General features: G+C 44.6%; 1 pseudogene; it reads left to right on the forward strand.

Annotated features, from left to right (window-relative positions):
- LOC139578703 (pituitary adenylate cyclase-activating polypeptide type I receptor-like) overlaps positions 1-22973 on the forward strand; it is an 86572-nt pseudogene that overhangs the window by 12069 nt on the left and 51530 nt on the right.

Consider the following 22973-nt stretch of genomic DNA (forward strand, 5'->3'; position numbering starts at 1 on the left):
CCTTCCTTCCTTCCTTCCTTCCCTCCCTCTCTCTCATACTCCCTCCCTACCCCCTCCAGGTGGAGGCCATCCATCCAGACTGTGCCTTGGTGTCCCAACACATGAAGGCCCAGCAGAGCTGTATCCACACACGCAGACAGGAGGGTCGCAACCGTTCTGCCAGGACAGGTACTGTAAACCCAAACAGTACTATTCATTTATTGGATTAAGTCCTGTAAACCTAATCAATGTGAAAACTTTGTAGTCACAAATGTTTTAGGTTCCCTTAACAGGCACATTCAGTCTTGATTTTGTGAGACTATTTTTGATTCAGATGAAATTCTTTAGGTGAACAGGCCTTGTGGTGATAGATTTACAAATACGTCTTTCAAGTTTTACCTTGATTACATCTGACCTCCTATACGATGACTGCACATTTAGGTTCAGAAAAAATATTTCCAAAAATGGTGGCACAAATTGGAATTATCTACGTAGCAAGCTTTTATCTATTGTTGGCGGCAGTGTAAACTTTATTTTTTTTAAATGCTTTTTTTCTCCCCAATTTCGTGGTATCCAATTGCTAGTAGTTAGTCTTGTCTCATCGCTGCAACTCCCGTACGGACTTGGGAGAGGCGAAGGTCGAGAGCCGTGCGTCCTCCGAAACACAACCCAACCAAGCCACACTGGTTGTTGACACAATGCCGATCCAACCCGGAAACCAGCCGTACACCTGGCGACCGTGTCAGCATGCACTGCGCCCGGCCCGCCACAGGAGTCGCTGGTGCGCGATGAGACAAGGATATCCCTGCCGGCCAAACCTTCCCTAACACGGACGACGCTGGGCCAATTGTGCGCCGCCCCATGGGCCTCCCGGTCGCGGCCGGCTGCGACAGAGCCTGGACTCGAACCCAGAATCTCTAGTGGCACAGCTAGCACTGTGATGCAGTGCCTTAGACCACTGCGCCGCTCGGGAGGCCCAATGTAAACCTTTTTAATGGTAAAAAATGTGTGAATTAATTTGTATCATGATTGTGTAATTCGTCGCACTGTCAAGCTAGCAATCAGACAACTGGCAAACCAGGGCTACGTAGGCATCACAAGCTGGGTTGCAACACCAAATAAAAATATAAACGCAAAATGTAAAGTGTTGGTCCCATGTTTCATGAGCTGAAATAAAAGATCCCCAAAATTGTCGATATGCACAAAAAGCTTATTTCTCTATAAAGTGTGGAACATATTTGTTTATCTGTTCGTGAGCATTTCTTCTTTGCCAAGATAATCCATTCACCTGACAGGTGTGGCATATCAAGAAGCTGATTTAACAGTATGAACATTACACAGGTGCACCGTGTGCTGGGGACAATAAAAGGCCACTCTAAAATGTTCAGTTTTGTCACACAACACAATGCCACAGATGTCTTAAGTTTTGAGGGAGCATGCAATTGGCATGCTGACTGCAGGAATGTCCACCAGAGCTGTTGCCAGATAATTTAATGTTCATTTCTCTACCATAAGCCATCTCTAACGTTGTTTTAGAGAATTTGGCAGTATGTCCAACTGGCCTCACAACCACAGACCACATGTATGGCTTCATGTGGGTGAGCGGTTAGCTGATGTCAATGTTGTGAACAGAGTGCCCCATTGTGGCGGTGGGGTTATGGTATGGGCAGGCATAAGCTACGGACAACGAACACAATTGCGTTTTTATCAATGGCAATTTGAACGCACAGAGATACCGTGACGAATTCCTGAGACTCGTTGTGAGGTCCATTTTGTTAAAGGTATCTGTGACCAACAGGTACTCCCAGTCATGTGTACTCCCAGTCATGTGAAATGTTGTATTTATTTTATTTAACCTTTATTTTGACAAGGAATACGAATTTATACCAAGGTCTCTTTTCTTAATGCAACCTGATAATTAAGTGATAATGCCCTCGAAGCCAATGTTTGGAGGATATATTGGCACGATATATTGGCACGATACAACGGGTTACCAACATATTCAAAAAATGACTGACATATTTAATGAAAAACATTATTTTGATGGATTTATTCATACTATTTCATCCTTCCAACAAATATAGTCCTGACACAAATCTTTGTATATATCTATAAAAAATTATGCCAGCTGATTCATGATTTCGACTGAGAAATGCTGTCTGTCTTGTCCGGACTCTGGACATGTTCATTACTATGGGACAGCTTGAGATCTAATTTTAATATTGAAACAATGTTGCAAATGTTGGAGAGACAGACAGCAAGGTTTATACAAATCTAAATGTTAAATGTTAGTCTAAAAGAAATGTGACATAATGTGTAGATGCTTTTTTATAGTGGAGATCCAGTTTTTAAATTGCCTGGCTGGGCTGATGAGACAGTGAATTTCGCAGTCAGATGGAACAGAGTAAACAGGCATTTTAACATCATAGATTTAGCCGGTGGTAACTTGTGGAATAGACTCTGGCTGGAATGCGGTTTTAACGAATCAGGATTAGAACCTTCCATTGTATAATACAATATAAAATACACACATATATATATATATATATTACTACTGTTCAAAGTTTGGGATAACTTAGAAATGTCCTTGTTTTCCATGACAACATACATGAAATGAGTTGCAAAATGAATAGGAAATATAGTCAAGACGTTGACAAGGTTATAAATAATGATTTTTAATTGAAATAATAATTGTGTCCTTCAAACGTTGCTTTCGTCGAATAATCCTCCATTTGTAGCAATTCCTCCGTTCAGTGTCTGTTCTTTTGCCCATCTTAATCATTTCTTTTTTTTGGCAAGTCTGAGATATTACTTATTCTTTGCAACTCTGCCTAGAAGGCCAGCATCCCGGAGTCGCCTCTTCACTGTTGATGTTGAGACTGGTGTTTTGCGTATACTATTTAATGAAGCTGCCAGTTGAGGACTTTTGAGGCATCAGTTTCTCAAACTAGACACTCTATTGTACTTGTCCTCTTGCTCAATTGTGCATGGGTTCTCCCACACCTCTTTCTATTCTGGTTAGAGCCAGTTTGCGCTGTTCCGTGAAGGGAGTAGTACACAGCGTTGTACGAGATTTTCAGTTTCTTGTCAATTTCTCACATGGAATAGCCTTCATTTCTCAGAACAAGAATAGACTGACGAGTTTCAGAAGAAAGTTATTTTTTTCTGGACATTTTGAGTCTGTAGTTGAACCCACAAATGCTGATGCTCCAGATACTCAACTAGTCTAAAGAAGGCCAGTTGTATTGCTTCTATAATCAGCACAACAGTTTTCAACTGTGCTAACATAATTGCAAAAAGGTTTTCCAATGATCAATTAGCCTTTTTAAAATGATAAACTTGGATTAACTAACACAATGTGCCATTGGAACACCGAAGTGATGGTTGCTGGTAATGAGCCTCTTAACGCCGATGTAGATGTTCCCAAAAAATCAGCTGTTTCCAGCTACAATAGTCATTTACAACATTAACAATGTCTACACTGTATTTCTGATCAATTTGATGTTATTTTAATGGACAGCAAATGTGCTTTCTTTCAAAAACAAGGACATTTCTAAGTGACCACAAACTTTTGGACAGTACTGTATGTATGTTGGTTATCTATCTATCTATCTATCTATCTATCTATCTATCTATCTATCTATCTATCTATCTATCTATCTATCTATCTATCTATCTGTAACGCTCTAGGTGTCGGGGTGTTTGTGGAATCAGACGCAGGAACAGCAGAGCTTCAATAGGTTGAGTTTAATTCCCAACTCGTACACAAACAATGTCCAAACCGGACTACTGGGTGTCAAATAAACACCTGTCTTCAAACATGAAGACAAAACCAGTACACACACACGAACCACTCCCGAAATCCAAAGAAACAGACGAACAATCCCGCACAAAGAAGCAGACAGGCTGGCTGACTAATAAAGCCACCCTGATTGCTAATTCCCTCAAACCAGGTGATAACCATAAACACATAAGGAGGGGGAGGAAAAAGAGTCAGTAGCAGCTAGTAGGCCGGTGACGACGACCGCCGAGCGCCACCCGAACGGGAAGGAGAGCCTGCCTCGGTTGAAGTCGTGACAGTACCCCCCCCCTCTGACGCGCGGCTCCCGCAGCGCGCCGACACCGGCCTCGAGGTCGACCCGGAGGACGAGGCGCAGGGCGCTCCGGATGGAGGCGATGGAAATCCTTTACCATAGATGGATCCAACATGTCCTCCACCGGTACCCAGCACCTCTCCTCCGGACCGTACCCCTCCCAGTCCACGAGGTACTGTAGGCCCCTCGCCCGGCGTCTCGAGTCCAGAATGGCCCGTATCGTGTACGCCGGGGACCTCTCGATGTCCAGAGGGGGAGGAGGGACCTCCGGTACCTCACCGTCCTGCAGGGGACCAGCTACCACCGGCCTGAGGAGAGACACATGAAACGAGGGGTTAATACGATAATAGGAAGGGAGTTTTAATCGATAACACACCTCGTTTATTCTCCTCAGGACTTTGAATGGCCCTACACACTGCGGCCTCAGCTTCCGGCAGGGCAAGCGGAGGGGTAGGTTTCGGGTCGAGAGCCAGACCCTTTCCCCCGGTACAAACACGGGGGCCTCACTGCGGTGGCGGTCAGCGCTCCTCTTCTGCCTTCCAGTAGCTTGTTGAAGGGACTCCCGGACGGCCCTCCAGGTCTCCTTGGAGCGCTGTACCCACTCCTCCACCGCAGGAGCCTCGGTCTGGCTCGGATGCCATGGTGCCAGGACCGGCTGGTACCCCAACACACACTGAAAGGGGGACACATTAGTAGAGGAGTGGCGTAGTGAGTTCTGGGCCATCTCAGCCCAGGGAATGTATCTCGCCCACTCCCCTGGCCGGTCCTGACAATACGACCGCAGAAACCTACCCACCTCCTGGTTCACTCTCTCCACCTGCCCATTACTCTCGGGGTGATACCCGGAAGTCAGGCTGACCGTGACCCCCAGACGCTCCATGAACGCCCTCCACACTCGGGACGTGAACTGGGGGCCCCGATCAGAAACAATATCCTCCGGCACCCCGTAGTGCCGGAAGACGTGAGTGAATAAGGCCTCCGCAGTCTGTAGGGCAGTAGGGATACCGGGCAACGGGAGGAGACGGCAGGACTTAGAAAACCGATCCACAATTACCAGAACCGTAGTGTTTCCCTGAGAGGGAGGCAGATCGGTCAGGAAGTCTACAGACAGATGAGACCATGGCCGTTGTGGAACGGGGAGGGGTTGCAACTTCCCTCGAGGAAGGTGCCTAGGAGCCTTACTCTGAGCGCATACCGAACAGGAGGAGACATAAACCCTAACGTCTCGAGCTAAGGTAGGCCACCAATACCTCCCCCGAAGGCTCCCCACTGTCCTTGTCACCCCAGGGTGACCCGAGGAGGGTAGGACATGAGCCCACCGAATAAGGCGGTCCCGAACACCAAGCGGTACGTACTTACGGCCCGCCGGACACTGAAGAGGCGCGGGTTCCGCCCGTAGCGCCCGCTCGATGTCCGAGTCCACCTCCCATACCACTGGCGCGATCAGCCTCGAGGCGGGGATGATGGGAGTGGGTTCAGTGGTCCTCTCCTCCGTGTCGTAAAGATGGGACAGTGCGTCTGCCTTTACGTTTTTTGAACCGGGTCTATAGGACAACGTGTACCTAAACCGGGTGAAAAACATGGCCCACCTTGCCTGACGTGGGTTCAGTCTCCTAGCTGCCCGAATATACTCCAGATTCTGGTGGTCGGTCCAGATGAGAAAAGGGTGCTTAGCCCCCTCAAGCCAGTGTCTCCACACCTTCAGAGCCCTGACCACCGCTAACAACTCCCGATCCCCCACATCATAGTTACGCTCCGCTGCACTGAGCTTACTAGAGAAGAAAGCGCAGGGGCGGAGTTTTGGTGGCGCACCCGAGCGCTGTGATAGCACGGCACCCACCCCAGCCTCGGAAGCATCCACCTCCACTATGAATGCTAAAGAGGGATCCGGATGCGCCAACACGGGAGCCTCCGTGAACAGAACCTTCAACCTGTTGAAAGCTCCGTCCGCCGGCGCTGACCACCGCAACCTCACCGGACCCCCCCTCAGCAGTGAGATAATGGGAGCCGCTACCTGGCCAAAACCCCGGATAAATCTCCGGTAGTAGTTGGCAAAACCCAAAAACCGCTGCACCTCTTTTACCGTGGTCGGAGTCGGCCAATTACGCACGGCCTTTATGCGGTCACTCTCCACCACCACCCCCGAGGTGGAAATGCGATAACCCAGGAAGGAGACGGTTTGTTTGGAAAACACACACTTCTCAGCCTTGACGTATAAGTCACGCTCCAGCAGTCTGCCAAGCACTTTGCGCACTAGAGATACATGCGCGGCGTGAGTAGTTGAGTAGATCAGAATGTCATCGATATACACAACTACCCCCTGCCCGTGCAGGTCCCTGAGAATGTCGTCTACAAAGGATTGGAACACGGCTGGAGCATTCTTTAACCCATACGGCATGACGCAGTACTCATAGTGGCCCGATGTGGTACTAAATGCGGTTTTCCACTCGTCTCCCTCCCGAATACGCACCAGGCTGTACGCGCTCCTGAGGTCCAGTTTTGTAAAGAACTGCGCTCCGTGAAATGATTCCACCGCCGAAGCGATGAGAGGTAGTGGGTAACTAAACCCCACCGTGATGGCATTTAGACCTCTATAATCAATACACGGACGCAAACCTCCCTCCTTTTTCTTCACAAAAAAGAAACTCGAAGAGACGGGTGAGATGGAGGGCCGAATGTACCCCTGTCCCAGAGATTCCGTGACATATGTCTCCATAGCCAACGTCTCCTCTTGGGACAAAGGGTACACGTGACTCTTAGGAAGCGCAGCGTTAACCTGGAGATCTATCGCACAATCCCTACCCGGTCGATGTGGTGGTAATTTCGTCGCTTTCTTTTTACAGAAAGCGATTGCCAAATCGGCATACTCGGGGGGAATGCGCACCGTGGAACCCTGGTCTGGACTCTCCACCGACGTGGCACCAATGGAAACTCCCAGACACCTTCCAGAACACTCCTCTGACCACCCCTGGAGAACCCCCTGTCTCCACGAAATATTGGGATTGTGCCGGGCCAGCCAGGGAATACCCAGCACCACTGGAAACGCAGGCGAATCGATAATGTATAGACTGATACGTTCCCTATGATTCCCCTGCGTCACCATGTCCAGGGGAACTGTGGCCTCCCTGACCACCCCTGACCCTAATGGCCGGCTATCTAGGGAGTGCACGGGAAAGGGAGAATCTATCGGCACAAGCGGAACGCCCAACTCTCGGGCGAGTCCGCGATCCATAAAGTTCCCAGCTGCACCTGAATCGACTAGTGCCCTATGCTGAGAAGAGGGGAAAAAATCAAGGAAAAAAATTGAGACAAACATGTGACCGACAGGAGGTTCTGAGTGAGTTTGGTGCTGACTCACCTGGGGTGATCGAGAAGCGTCCCGCCTGACATCTCGACTCCCAGACAGACCCCCCCAGCACCGATCGGCCGTGTGTCCTCTCCGACCACAGTTGGTGCAGGGGAGGCCTCGTCCTCCGATACCCCTAGGCGCGGCCCCTCCCAACTCCATCGGGATGGGAGCCGGGGCGCTGGGTGGTGGAACGCACAGGACCCTCTCCGAACGCCCGCGGGCAGCCAGCAGATTGTCCAGTCGGATGGACATGTCGATGAGCTCATCCAACGACAGAGCGATGTCCCGACACGCTAGCTCCCTACGGACGTCCTCCCGGAGACTACACCGGTAGTGGTCAATAAGGGCCCTGTCGTTCCACCCTGATCCCGCGGCCAAGGTCCGGAACTCCAGCGCGAAATCCTGTGCGCTCCTCCTCTCCTGCCTTAGATGAAATAGTCTCTCACCCGCCGCTCGGCCGTCTGTGGGGTGGTCGAACACGGCACGAAAACGACGGGTAAACTCCGGGTAGTGCTCCTTCACGGAGTCTGGGCCATTCCAGACTGCGTTGGCCCACTCCAGAGCACGACCCGTTAGGCAGGAGACGAGGACACTCACCCTCTCCGCTCCCGAGGGAGTGGGGCGAACAGTGGCCAGGTATAGCTCCAGTTGGAGTAAAAACCCCTGACAACCTGCCGCTGTTCCATCATAATCCCTCGGGAGCGTAAGACGGAGCGCGCTGGAGCCGGGGGATGGAGAATCCTGGGGAGGGGGAGCCGAAGGTGGAGAGAGGAGCCCACTCCTCTCCCATCGCTCCATTCTCTCCATCATTTGATCCATGGCGGATCCGATCCGATGGAGGACGGTGGTGTGGTGGAGAACCCGTTCCTCCATCGATGGGAGAGGGTTAGCTGCTGCTCCTGCTGACTCCATGATTGGTGCGGGATTCTGTAACGCTCTAGGTGTCGGGGTGTTTGTGGAATCAGACGCAGGAACAGCAGAGCTTCAATAGGTTGAGTTTAATTCCCAACTCGTACACAAACAATGTCCAAACCGGACTACTGGGTGTCAAATAAACACCTGTCTTCAAACATGAAGACAAAACCAGTACACACACACGAACCACTCCCGAAATCCAAAGAAACAGACGAACAATCCCGCACAAAGAAGCAGACAGGCTGGCTGACTAATAAAGCCACTCTGATTGCTAATTCCCTCAAACCAGGTGATAACCATAAACACATAAGGAGGGGGAGGAAAAAGAGTCAGTAGCAGCTAGTAGGCCGGTGACGACGACCGCCGAGCGCCACCCGAACGGGAAGGAGAGCCTGCCTCGGTTGAAGTCGTGACACTATCTATCTATCTATCTATCTGTCTATCTCCTACTCATTCAAGGGTTTTTCTTTTTTTAGAATATTTTCTACATCGTAGAATAATAGTGACAACATCAAAACTATGAAATAACACATATGGAATCATGTAGTAACCCAAAAAAGTGTTAAACAAATCAAAATAGATTTTATATTTGAGATTCTTCAAAGTAGTCACCCGTTGCGTTGAAGACAGCTTTGCACACTCTTGGCATTCTCTCAACCAGCTTCATGAGGTAGTCATGTGGAATGTGTTTCAATTAACAGGTGTGCCTTTGTTAAGGTAATTTGTGGAGTGTCTTTCCTTAATGCGTTGAGCCAATCAGTTGTGATGTGACAAGGTAGGGTTGGTATACAGAAGACCACCCTATTTGGTAAAAGACCAAGTCCATATTATTGCAAGAACAGCTCAAATAAGCAAAGAGAAACAACAGTCCATCATTACTTTAAGACTTGAAGGTCACTTATTCTGGAACATTTTAAGAACTGAACGTTTCTTCAAGTGCAGTCGCAAAAACCATCAAGCGCTATGATGAATCTGGCTCTTATGAGGACTGCCACAGGAAAGGAAGACCCAGTTACCTCTTCTGCAGAGGATAAGTTCATAAGTTCACAGTTAACTGCATCCCAAATAAATGCTTTAGAGACTGTGTGAATCAAGCCTTCGTGGTCGAATTTCTGCAAAGAAACCACTACTAAAGGACACCAATAAGAAGAGACTTGCTTGGGCCAAGAAATACGAGCAATGGACATTAGGCTGGTGGAAATCTTTCCTTTGGTTTGAGATTTTTGATTCCAACTGCCGTGTCTTTGTGAGACGCAGAGTATTTGAACGGATGATCTCCACAGGTGTAGTTCCCACTGTGAAGCATGGAGATGGTGTGGGGGTGCTTTGCTGGTGACACGGTCTGTGATTTATTTAGAATTCAAGGCACACTTAACCAGCATGGCTACCACAGCATTCTGCAGCGATATCCCATCTGGTTTGCACTTAGTCCCACTATCATTTGTTTTTCAACAGGACAATGACCCAACACACCTCCAGTCTGTGTAAGGGCTATTTGACCAAGGAGAGTGATGGTGCTGCATCAGAGGACCTGGCCTCTACAATCACCTGACCTCAACCCCAATTGAGATGGTTTGGGAGGAATTGGACTGGAGAGTGAAGGAAAAGCAGTGTGCAAAGCTGTCATCAAGGCAAAGGTTGACTACTTTGAAGAATCTAAAATATATTTGGATTTGTTTAACATTTTTTGGTTACAACATGATTCCAATGTCATTGTGTTACCACAATTTTGATATTGCAAGTGCACCCTCTTAAAATGTTGTATTCTTCCACAGAGCAATGGCAGCCTCAGACCCTCAAGCCATGTTACTTTGCATTGTTAATGCTGACCATACAAGGAAGATAAACCTCATCTCCCATCCAGCATCCGCTGTTGACGTAAACATTTTGAAGGAAAAGTTTGAGTTGAACCACGACTTCCGCTTGCAGTATGAAGACCCTGACATTGATTTACAACTTACCTGCCTGATGACCATTGAAGAGTTGCCACAAAAAGCAACACTGCACATTTTAGTGGACGAAAGAGATTCAAGTTCAACCACTGACAGAATTACGGGGACCATGTCTGTTCCCTCAGCCACGTGTTGTATTAGTTCCCACAGCCCTATATTTCCTCAGCCCTATATTCCCTCAGCTCTATGATCCTTCATACTTTTTTCAAATTCTCTCAATAGCTAGTATTTTTGGAGCTGCACTGAATGTACCCCTGTTTAAGAGGGGGTAAATAGAAAATATTAATATTATAGACAACTGTCTGTTATGTGATAACAAATATTTCACGTGGCGTATATTTTTTACACCCTTGATGTACACTCTAAAAAATGCTAGGTTGTTTGGTTGCCCCAACTACTGGTTTGCAGACGTTGTTGGATTATTTTCTTTAACACAATACCAGACGTATTTTCATTTACCCTAATACAGGATCTTGAAACTCATACACATCACTTTCAACCAAACCATTCCCATCATTATCATATTTCCCAGCATACTCTACAGCAGCAAGTTGCAAGTGAATGTGTCTTTCTGTTGGGGAAGGGGCGGCGTATGGGCTGGCAGTTCCTGGATGGAGGTGGCAGTTGTGTTTGATCGGTGTTGTGTCCAAATCAAATTGTATTCACATGCGCCGAATGCAACAGGTGTAGACTTTACAGTGAAATGCTTACTTATGAGCCCCTAACCAACAATCCAGTTTAAAAAAAAATATGGATAAGAATAATAGATAAAAGTAACAAGTAATTAAAGAGCAGCAGTAAAATAACAATAGCGAGATTATATACAGGGGGGGTAATGATACAGAGTCAATGTGCGGGGGCACCGGTTAGTTGAGGTAGTATGTACATGTAGGTAGTGTTATTAAAGTGACTGCATAGATGACAAGAGTAGCAGTGGTGTAAAGAGGGGGTGAGGAGGGGGTGGGGGGCAATGCAAATAGTCTGGGTAGCCATTTGACTAGATGTTCAGGAGTCTAATGGCTTGGGGGTAGAAGTTGTTTAGAAGCCTCTTGGACCGAGACTTGGTGCTCCAATACCACTTGCCGTGCAATAGCAGAGAGAACAGTCTATGACTAGGGTGGCTGGAGTCACTGACAATTTTTAAGGCCTTCCTCTGACACTGCCTGGTATAGAGGTCCTGGATGGCAGGAAGCTTGGCCCCAGTGATGTACTGGGCCGTAGGCACTGCCCTCTGTCGTGCCTTGCGGTCGGAGGCCGAGCAGTTTCCATACCAGGTAGTGATGCAACCAGTCAGATTGCTCTCGATGGTCCAGCTGTAGAATCTTTTGAGGATCTGAGGCCCATGCCAAATATTTTCAGTCTTCTGAGGGGGAATAGGTTTTGTCGTGCCCTCTTCACAACTGTCTTGGTGTGCTTGGACCATGTACGTTTGTTGGTGATGTGGACACCAAGGAACTTGAAGCTCTCAACCTGCTCCACTGCAGCCCCGTCGATGAGAATGGGGGCGTACTCGGTCCTCTTTTTCCTGTCGTCCACAATCATCTCCTTTGTCTTGATCACTTCGAGGTAGAGATTGTTGTCCTGGCACCACACGGCCAGGTCTCTGACCTCCTCCCTATAGGCTGTCTCGTCATTGTCGGTGATCAGGCCTACCACTTGTGTTCTCTGCAAATGTATTGATGGTGTTGGAGTCGTGCCTGGCCGTGCAGTCATGAGTGAACAGGGAGTACAGAAGGGGATTGAGCATGCACTCCTGAGTGGCCCCTGTGTTGAGTATCAGCGTGGCGGATGTGTTATTACCTACCCTTACCACCTATGGGGCAGCCCATCAGGAAGTCCAGGATCCAGTTGCAGAGGGAGGTGTTTATTCCCAGGGTCCTTAACTTATTGATGAGATTTGAGGGCACTATGGTGTTAAACGCTGAGCTGTAGTCAATGAATACCATTCTCACATAGGTGTGGATCTGTTGGGGTGGTATGCAAATTGGAGTGGGTCTAGGGTTTCTGGGATGATGGTGTTGATGTGAGCCATGATCAGCCTTTCAAAGCACTTAATTTAGGCAGGTTACCTTAGTGTTCTTGGGCACAGGGACAATGGTGGTCTGCTTAAAACTTGTTGATATTACAGACTCGGACAGGGAGAGGTTGAAAATGTCAGTGAAGACATTTGCCAGTTGGTCAGCGCATGAAAACAGTACACGTCCTGGTAATCCGTCTGGCCCTGCGGCCATGTGAATGTTGACCTGTTTAAAGGTCTTACTCACATCAGCTGCGGAGAGTGTGATCAGTCTTCCGGAACAGCTGGTGCTCTCATGCATGTTTCAGTGTTATTTGCCTCAAAGCAAGCACAGTTTAGCTCATCTTGTAGACTCTTGTTACTGGGCAGCTCTCGGCTGTGCTTCCCTTTGTAGTTTGTAATGGTTTGCAAGTCCTGCCACATCCGAAGAGCGTCAGAGACGGTGTAGTACGTTTCGATCTTAGTCCTGTATTGACGCTTTGCCTATTTGATGGTTCGTAGGAGGGCATAGCGGGATTTCTTATAAGATTCCGGGTTAGAGTTCCGCTCCTTGAAAGCGGCAGCTCTAGCCTTTAGCTCAGTGTGAATGCTGCCTGTAATCCATGGCTTCTGGTTGGGGTATGTACAGTTGAAGTTGGAAGTTCACCCACACCTTAGCCAAGTACATTCAAACTCAGTTTTTCAAAATTCCTGACATTTAATCCTAGTATAAATTCCATGTCTTAGGTCAGTTAGGATCACCACTTTATGTTAAGAATGTGAAATATCAGAATAATAGTTGAGTGATTTTATTTCAGCTTTTATTTATTTCATCACATTCCCAGTGGGTCAGAAGTTTACATACACTCAATTAGTATTTGGTAGCATTGCCTTTAAATTGTTTAACTTGGGTCAAATATTTCGGGTAGCCTTCCACAAGCTTCCCACAATAAGTTGGGTGAATTTTGGCCCATTCCTCCTGGCAGAGCTGGTGTAACTGAGTCAGGTTTGTAGGTCTCCTTGCCCGCACACGTTTTTTCAGTTCTTCCCACAAATTTTCTATGGGATTGAGGTCAGGGCTTTGTGATGGCCACTCCAATACCTTGACTTTGTTGTCCTTAAGCCATTTTGCCACAACTTTGGAAGTATGCTTGGGGTTATTGTCCATTTGAAAGACCCATTTGCGACCAAGCTTTAACTTCCTGACTGATGTCTTGAGATGTTGCTTCAATATATCCACATAATTTTCCATCCTCATGATGATCTAGTTTGTGAAGTGCACCAGTCCCTCCTGCAGCAAAGCACCCCCACAACATGATGCTACCACCCCCGTGCTTCAGGATTGGGATGGTGTTCTTTGACTTGCTGGGATCCCTCTTTTTCCTCCAAACATAACGATTGTCATTATGGCCAAACAGTTCTATTTTCGTTTCATCTGACCAGAGGACATTTCTCCAAAAAGCACGATCTTTGTCCTCATGTGCAGCTGCAAACCGTAGTCTGGCTGTTTTATGGCGGTTTTGGAGCAGTGGTCTCTTTCTTGCTGAGCGGCCTTTCAGGTTATGTCAATATAGGACACGTTTTACTGTGGATATAGACACTTTTGTACCGGTTTCCTCCAGCATCTTCACAAGGTCCTTTGCTGTTGTTCTGGGATTGATTTGCACTTTTCGCACCAAAGTACGTTCATCTCTAGGAGACAGAACGCTTTTCCTTCCAGAGCGGCTGCGTGGTCCCATGGTGTTTATACGTGCGTACTATTGTTTGTACAGATGAACGTGGTACCTTCAGGCGTTTGGAAATTGCTCCCAAGGATGAACCAGACTTGTGGAGGTCTACAATTTCTTGGCTGAGGTCTTGGCTGATTTCTTTTGATTTTCCCATGATGTCAAGCAAAGAGGCACTGAGTTTGAAGGTAGGCCTTGAAATACATCCACAGGTACACCTCCAATTGACTCAAATGATGTCAATTAGCCTATCAGAAGCTTCTAAAGCCATGACATCATTTTCTGGAATTTTTAAAGTTGCTAAAAAGGCAATGTCAAATTAGTGTATGTGAACTTTTGATCCACTGGAATTGTGATACAGTGAATTATATGTGAAGTATTCTGTCTGTAAACTGTAAATTGTTGGAAGATTTCTTGTCATGCACAAAGTAGATGTCCTAACCGACTTGCCAAAACTATAGTTTGTTAACAATACATTTGTGGAGTGACTGAAAAATGAGTTTTAATTGACGCCAACCTAAGTGTACGTAAACTTCCGACTTCAACTGTACGTACGGTCACTGTGGGGACGACGTCATCGATGCACTTATTGATGACGGTGTACTCCTCAATGCCATCGGAGGAATCCCGGAACATATTGCAGTTTGTGCTTGCAAAACAGTCCTGTAGCTTAGCATCTGCTTCCTATGACCACTTTTTCATTGATCTGGTCATTGTTGCTTCCTGCTTAAATTTTTGCTTGTAAGGAGGAATCAGGAGGATAGTATTATGGTCAGATTTGCCAAATGGAGGGCTAGGGAGAGCTTTGTATGCATCGTTGTGTGTGTGGAGTATAGATGGTCCGGAGTTAATTTTCCTCTGGTTGCACATTTAACATGCTGATAGAAATTTGATAAAACAGATTTAAGTTTCCCTGCATTAACTTCTTCGGGATCTGTGTCTCTTCCATGGGACGGTTGAGCTAACGTAGGCTAATGGGATTAGCATGAGGTTGTATGTAACAAGAAAGTTTCACAGGACATAGACATATCTGATATTGGCAGAAAGCTTAAAATCTTGTTAATCTAACTGCACAGTCCAATTTACTGTAGCTATTACAGTGAAAAATACCATGCTACTGTTTGAGGCGCGTGCACAGTTTTGAACATGAAAAGTTATTAATAAACATATTAGGCGCATTTGGGCAGTCTTGACACAACATTTTTAACATAAATGCAATGGTTCATTGGATCAGTCTAAAACTTTGCACATACTCTGCTGGACAAATCTAAATTGCACCTGGGCTGGAATAATACATTATGGCCTTTCTCTTGCATTTCAAAGATGATGTTACAAAAAAATACAAAAGAAAGGTTGTTTATTTTCATTGTATTATCTTTTACCAGATCTATTCTGTTATATTCTCCTATATTGCTTTCACATTTCCACAATGCTCAAAGTGTTTCCTTTCAAATGGTACCAAGAAAATGCATATCCTTGCTTCAGGGCCTGAGCTACAGGCAGTTAGATTTGGGTATGTCATTTTAGGTGAAACTTTTTAAAAAGGGGCGTATCCTAAAGAGGAAAATCGCTGGCTACTAGGACCACTCCCTCTGGGTGAGATCTTTCGTTTTTGCTTATGGCGGAATACAGCTCATTCAATGCAGTCTTAGTGCCAGCCTCTGACTATGGTGGTATGTAAACAACTACTAAAAATACCGAAACTCTCTCAGTAGGTAGTGTGGTCTACAGCTTATCATGAGATACTCTACCTCGGGTGAGCAAGAGCTCGAGACTTCCTTAGATATCGTGCACCAGCTGTTGTTTACAAAATACATAGACCGCCGCCCCTTGTCTTACCAGACGCCGCTGTTCTATCCTGCGAGTACATCGTATAACCAGCCAGCTGTATGTTAATATTTGCGTCGTTCAGCCACGACTCCATGAAGCATAAGATATTCGTTTTTAATGTCACGTTGGTAGTTACATTTCCTGCTAACTCGTCGATTTTATTTTCAAAAGATTGCACGTTTGCTAGCAGAATGGAGGGAAGTGGGGGTTTATTCGGTCACCTACGAATTCTCAAAAGGCAGCTCGACCTTCGGCCCTTCTTTCTCTGCCTCCTCTTCACACAGATCACGGGGATCGGGGCCTGTTCGAGGAAGCAGTATATCCATCGCGTCGGGCTCGTCAGAGTCGTGAAAGGGAAAAAAGGATTCTGCTAGTCCGTGGTGAGTAATCGCAGTCCTGATGTCTAGAAGTTATTTTCGGTTATAAGAGGCGGTAGCGGCAACATTATGTACAAAATAAGTAAAACAACGCAAATAAATGAACAAAAAACTACAATCGGCTGGGGGCACGTAAAACATCTGCCTTCTTCTCCGGTGCCATCTTACAGGGTTGGTGCTGGTGTTGTCCCTGGGACCATGAAAACCTGGGTTGGAGCTGGGCCTGGAAGTCGTGCTGGAACTGTAGTCCAGGGGTTGATGCTGGGTCTGGGGACCGGGAAACCGGAACCGGGAATTGGGGCTGCTGCAGGTGCTGGATCAGGATCTGGGTCTGTAGAGGGGAGGAAGGACAACCTGAGGAGCAAGCCAACACACAAGGGAGCCCCAGACCCAGAGGTCAATTGTAGCACTCCCCCTGTGGCCTGCTCGCTTCTGGTGAAAATCTGGTGCCTCTTCCGCGCCTTGTCTTGTGGTTTGATGCTGGAAAGTGGATGTGGATTGATGATGGGACTGGTGCTGGATCTGCAGAAGGAAGGAACAACAACCTGAGGAGCAAGCAGGCACACCGGGGAGTCCTAGACCTGGGGGTCAGTGGTGGCACTCCCCTGTGGTCTGCTTGCTCACGGTGAAGGTTTGACTGACATTCATGTGTTTAAGTAATGATGGATTGTCGTTTCTCTTTGCTTATTTGAGCTGTTCTTGCCATAATATGGACTTGGTTTTTTACCAAATAGGGCGATCTTCTGTATACCAACCCTACCTTGTCACAACACAACTGATTGACTCAAACGCATTAAGAAGGAAAGAAATACCATGCATGTACTTTTTAACAAGGCACACCTGTTAATTGAAATGCATTCCAGGTGACTATCTCATGAAGCTGGTTGAGAGAATGCCAAGCGTGTGCAAAGCTGTCATCAAGGCCAAGGGTGGCTACTTTGAAGATTCTCAAATAAAATCTATTTTGATTTGTTAAACTTTTTTGGTTACTACATGATTCCATGTGTTATTTAATAGTTTTGATGTCTTCACTATTTTTCTACAATGTAGAAAATATTAGAAAGATAAACCCTTGAATGAGTAGGTGTGTTCAAACTTTTGACTGGTACTGTGTTATTGTAATAATGTTATACCTGGTGGCGCTGCTGAAACATGAATACACTTCCACCCGAAAGCTTGCAAGTTAAAATCTCAAAAGTATTTATGCACACATTACATGGTGTCCCTGCTCACTGCTTTTTGTTACATTGGTGATGTCAGATAATTGGACAATTACAGTGCCTTGCAAAAGTATTCACCCCCTTGGTGTTTTTCCTATTTGTTGCATTACAACCTGTAATTTATATTGATTTTTATTTGGATTTCATGTAATGGATATACACAAAATAGTAAAAACTGGTGAAGGGAAACGAAAAAAATGACTTGTTTCAAAAAATTCAAAAAAATTCAAAACGGAAAACTGCTGTGTGCATATGTATTCATCCCCTTTGCTAAAAAGCCCCTAAATAAGATCTGGTGCAAGCAATTACCTTCAGAAATCACATAATTGGTTAAATAGATTGCACAGAGATGGACTTTAAGTGTCACATGATCTCAGTATATATACACCTATTCTGAAAGGCCCCAGAGTCTACAACACCACTAAGCAAGGGGCACCACCAAGCAAGTGGCATCATGAAGACCGAGGAGCTCTCCAAACAGGTCAGGGACAAAGTTGTGGAGGAGTACAGATCAGGGTTGGGTTATAGAAAAAATATCTGAAACTTTGAACATCCCACGGAGCACCATTAAATCCATTATTAAAAAATTGAAAGAATATGGCACCACAACAAACTTGCCAAGAGAGGGCCGGCTATCAAAACTCACGGACCAGGCAAGGAAGGCATTAATCAGAGAGGCAACAAAGAGACCAGAGATAACCCTCCGACAAACAATTGGATAAGGTACCCCGGTTCAGATGAGACTAAACTTGAGCTTTTTGGCAACCAATGGAAAACACTATGTCTGTCGTAAACCCAACACCTCTCATCACCCCGAGAACATCATCCCCACAGTGAAGTATGGTGGTGGCAGCATCATGCTGTGGGGATGTTTTTCATCAGCAGGGACTGAGAAACTGGTCAGAATTGAAGGAATGATGGATGGCGCTAAATAATGGGAAATTCTTGAGGGAAACCTGTTTCAGTCTTTCAGAGATTTGAGACTGGGACGGAGGTTCACCTTAGAGCAGGACAATGACCCTAAGCATACTGCTAAAGCAACATTCGAGTGGTTTAAGGGGAAACATGTCTTGGAATGGCTTAGTCAAAGTCCAGACCTCAATCCAATTGAGAATCTGTGGTATGACTTAAAGATTGCTGTACACAAGCGGAACCCATCCAACTTGAAGGAGCTGGAGCAGTTTTGCCTTGAAGAATGGGCACAAATCCCAGTGAATAGATGTGCCAAGCTTATAAAGACATACCCCAAGAGACTTGCAGCTGTAATTGCTGCCAAAGGTGGCTCTACAAAGTACTGAGTTTTCAAATCTTTTGTCTTATTTCTTGTTTGTTTCACAATAAAAAATATTTTGCATCGTCAAAGAGGTAGGTATGTTGTGTAAATCAAATGATTCAAAGCCCCAAAAAATCTATTTTAATTCCAGGTTGTAAGGCAACAAAATAAGAAAAATGCAAAAGGGGGTGAATTCTTTCGCAAGCCACTGTATTGACTCGATTCTGGGCAACTTTTATCAAAGTGCAGAGATCTATTCTTTCCATTACATCTTTGACCAATCTCTGTCATGCCCACAGACCTGGTGGAGTAGCATGAAATTCAAGTAATTAGCAACCAAGCAGTTGTGATTTCAAATCCCAAGTGAGATATAGTCACAATTAACCAGCATTCAGCAGCATACTGTCCTTTTACAGTAATAACACCTTAATGCAGTAACTTGTTGTTGTTTACCTTACATCCCCTGCAACCAGTAGCCTGTAGTGACAGTCAAATTACAAAATTACAATAATTTGTTATATTTGCATTTCATGGTAGAAAAGGAAAACATGTCAGAGAGGGAAAGAACAGGATGGTTCTTCACAACCATCACAGCAGTAAAAAACGACTCCTCATATGCCCTCCAAAAATTGCTACACGTATCACCCTCACCCCTGACAAAGAACTGCTCTTTGTCAGGGGTGAGTGTATGCTTGTCCAGCAAAACCATGCCCCTCATTATCATATTTCCCAGCATGCTATAATACAGTTAGATTTTTAGAATTGTTTGTTTCAGTATCTATGTTTTTGCATGTACATTGAGTAATTAAAACCACTTCGCTGTAAAGTCCTCTGTTTAGGGGACCTTCGTGGTTCTGGTACTGGTTGTGGAGTTTTTTCCAGCTTAATGCGTTTGAGCCAATCAGTTGTGTTGTGACAAGGTAGGGTTGGTATACAAAAGGTGTCCATATTATGGCAAGAACCGCTCAAATAAGCAAAGAGAAACGACAGTCCATCATTACTTTAAGACATGCCTCATGAGCTTAGTTCAACTGTCACACTCCATGAGAACCCAAAATATAAGCGTGTTTTTCTCCAATGTTTTTAAACCTTGTAAATGTAACAAACACTGTATAGCCTCATAACATGGTTAAAACAATAATTTTGATCATATTCATGGATGGTCAGTCCTTGCATCTATAGCTCTGTCTATGACAGCTTTTGACAATTGCTTACACATGATTTCTGAAACTATGGCTCCTTTTCTCTAGACTCTACACACAAAACCACAAAACCACAAAACCCCAAAAGACACACACAATCTCTTGCAAAACCAAACAAAAAATGGGGTTTTTGCATCAAAACTCTACACACAAACCATCAAATGATTAGCTCTTATACACGTCAACTACACACGGATGTGACAAATGTAAAACACTACTATCTTGTGTCTTTTGCATGTTCAGTGTGCAGTGGAGTCCATGGCAGTTTGTCATAGCACACACACGTACATGTATGTGCACAAATATATACAGTATGTATGCATATTCAGTATATATTTACACTATAAACAGAAATGCAAGGGGGTAAAAATGTTATGTATTTCTTTCTCAAAACATTGTATTCTCATCCAGATTTCGGGATGAACAGTAACAGACAAAACAAATACAGTAGAAGATAAATAAATAGGTTTGTCCTTGTTCTCGTCCCCCTCTTACTCTCACTCCTCTTCCTCTAACTCTCTCTCCAAAATTGGCTTCCATTGTTGCCTATTTATAGTGCTCAAGCTCTGAGTTCTAAGTGAAGAAATTAGCTATAAGTGTTTTCACACGTCAGCACTGGGTGTAGGTAATCGGTAAATGAGTGTGGCATTTGGAATGGCAGTGTTTTCGAAATGAAACACAAGACCTGTTCGTTTTGAATGATGTGTCTAATGTAGAGAACTGTGTTTAGTGTTTTGCAAAAAGTGTGTTTTACAAATGCAAACTGAGTGTAAAGCAGATAATGTGCTTGCAGACTTGGTCTGAAGATTAGGTACATGAGGTAATGGTTTCACTGAGTGTGGCTCAAGCACCACTTTTAGTGTGTAAGCGATTGTGAAAAACTGTAATCTGTGTCACGCCCTGACCATAGAGAGCTTTTATTCTCTATGTTGGTTAGGTCGGGGTGTGATTTAGGGTGGGTCATCTAGGCGTTTATATGTCGATGTTGGCCTGTTATGGTTCCCAATCAGAGGCAGCTGTTTATCGTTGTCTCTGATTGGGAATCATATTTAGGCAGCCATTTCCCCTTTGTGCTTTGTGGGATCTTGTCTATGGATAGTTGCACTATTATTTAGCTTCACGTTTCGTTTAGTATTTTGTTGTTTTTGTTCTGTGTTTATTTAATAAAGGAAAATGTACGCCTACCACACTGCACCTTGGTCCATTCATAATGACGAGCGTGACAATCTGAGAGTGGTTACATTTCTCCAGGCCCATCCCTCGGCTTTTTACCAAAACAGAGGCGGGATGGCCGTTTTGTTATTGTTTCATCTGTGTATTTTCCCTTTAAACAGCTGCATATTATCAAGAGATCAAAGTGTCACCAACAAAAAGGTCAACAATAGGCCAAATGTAGCATATGGCATTCATTTTTCAAATGTAAATAGCACTTATCAGTAGTGCTCAAAGCATGCCATTCCATGAGCGCAACATTTATTTTCAACATCGAATCAATGAGCCCAATCAGTTCTCCATGACAACAAAATCATTATCAACAGAGTAAGGCTGGCTAATAAGTCCTTAGTTTTAGGGTTATGCTCAGGTAAAACAATCTATACTTCCATATTTCCAAGTCCTATTCTTGAAGGTCAATGGGTATAACATTTATTGGAATGACTGGAATTCTGATAGACTTTAGTTTTTAATGTAAAGATATCATTTAATTGTATTACTATATGTAGTAGAAAGCGATGGGTTAGAAGAAGCCTACATAACCAACCCATAAAGTAAAATGTAGCATCCATATGTCAATTTTGATATTGATTTATCCTGCAATAGATGTCGCTCAATTGGTAACATACATTTTTGTGTTCTTCTAATGTCTCTTAAGGGGAAAGTAATCTAAAAGTAACTGCATGTAATCAGATTACATTACTGAGTTTGAGTCATCCAAAAGTTACGTTACTGTTAAAAAAAATTGGACAGGTAACTAGTAACTGTAACGGATTACATTTAGAAAGTAACCTACCCAACCCTGGTCTGTTATCTGTGTGAAGCAGGATGTCAAATCTGACACCACTTGAAGCTGGGATGTCAACCCTATCATTTAATTCGCTCTTCTGACTGTCCATCAACTCATGGCTCAACCCTATATCACAGCCACTAAAAACGCATATGCCTGGAATCCTTACATCATAATGCAGCAGGAGAGAGTGGTTTTGTTACTGTAGCACATGTAGAGATTGATTTATATCCAGTCATTTAAAATAATTCATAGATTTGAAACAAACAACACTTTCTCTTTGTTAAAGATGTACAAGATTAATGAGATTTCAGGAAGCCAAGCTAGAGCTCTGTGAGACGTTCACAGCGATCGGGGCAGAAGTTTTGATCAAGAGAGACGTTTAGAAAATATGCACATTTTCTCTAACAATAAATAAACAAATATGTATTTTACAATTATAAGGAAGGTGAAATCTTATACTTAGTCATTTTATAAATACTATATTTAGAAAAAAAATGTCATTTCAAGCCTTATTCATACAGTTTTGTTAAAAAGGAAATACGTCATATAAAATATATTATATTTTTATATCTTTATCATATTTGTACTGTGTACTTGAGCTTGTGTCCTCAAACGTGACTACACCTCTGCAATTTACAACAAATTTTACCAGAAAGGTGAGATGTTAACCTTTCTTGAACTATGCAGCATTACTAGTTATTGTTTTATTATATTTACTTTTGGAAATTAGGTAGATTACATTTTCGATTACATTATATAACATTTAAGAGTTAAATTCGATTCTTTGTAAGGCAGCTGTCTGCTTCTCTATAGTGACCCGTTTGCGTTTCAAAATAATCAATTTTTTTTATAGAGCTTTGTGAGACATATGATAAGGTCGAAGGGTCATCAAATTCCTCCAGTTTCCTTTGACAGCCGTCTTGGAAAAGGTGAACATGAAAGGTACCTTATCTGTGAGGTCTGTTTGTCTGTCAGGGCTCTTCAACCCTGTTCTTGGAGTCCTAACATCCTGTAGATTTTCAGTCCAACCCTAATCTAGCGCACCTGATTCTAA

This window comes from Salvelinus alpinus, chromosome 6 (genome assembly GCF_045679555.1).
Source record: "Salvelinus alpinus chromosome 6, SLU_Salpinus.1, whole genome shotgun sequence".
Lineage (NCBI taxonomy): Eukaryota > Metazoa > Chordata > Actinopteri > Salmoniformes > Salmonidae > Salvelinus > Salvelinus alpinus.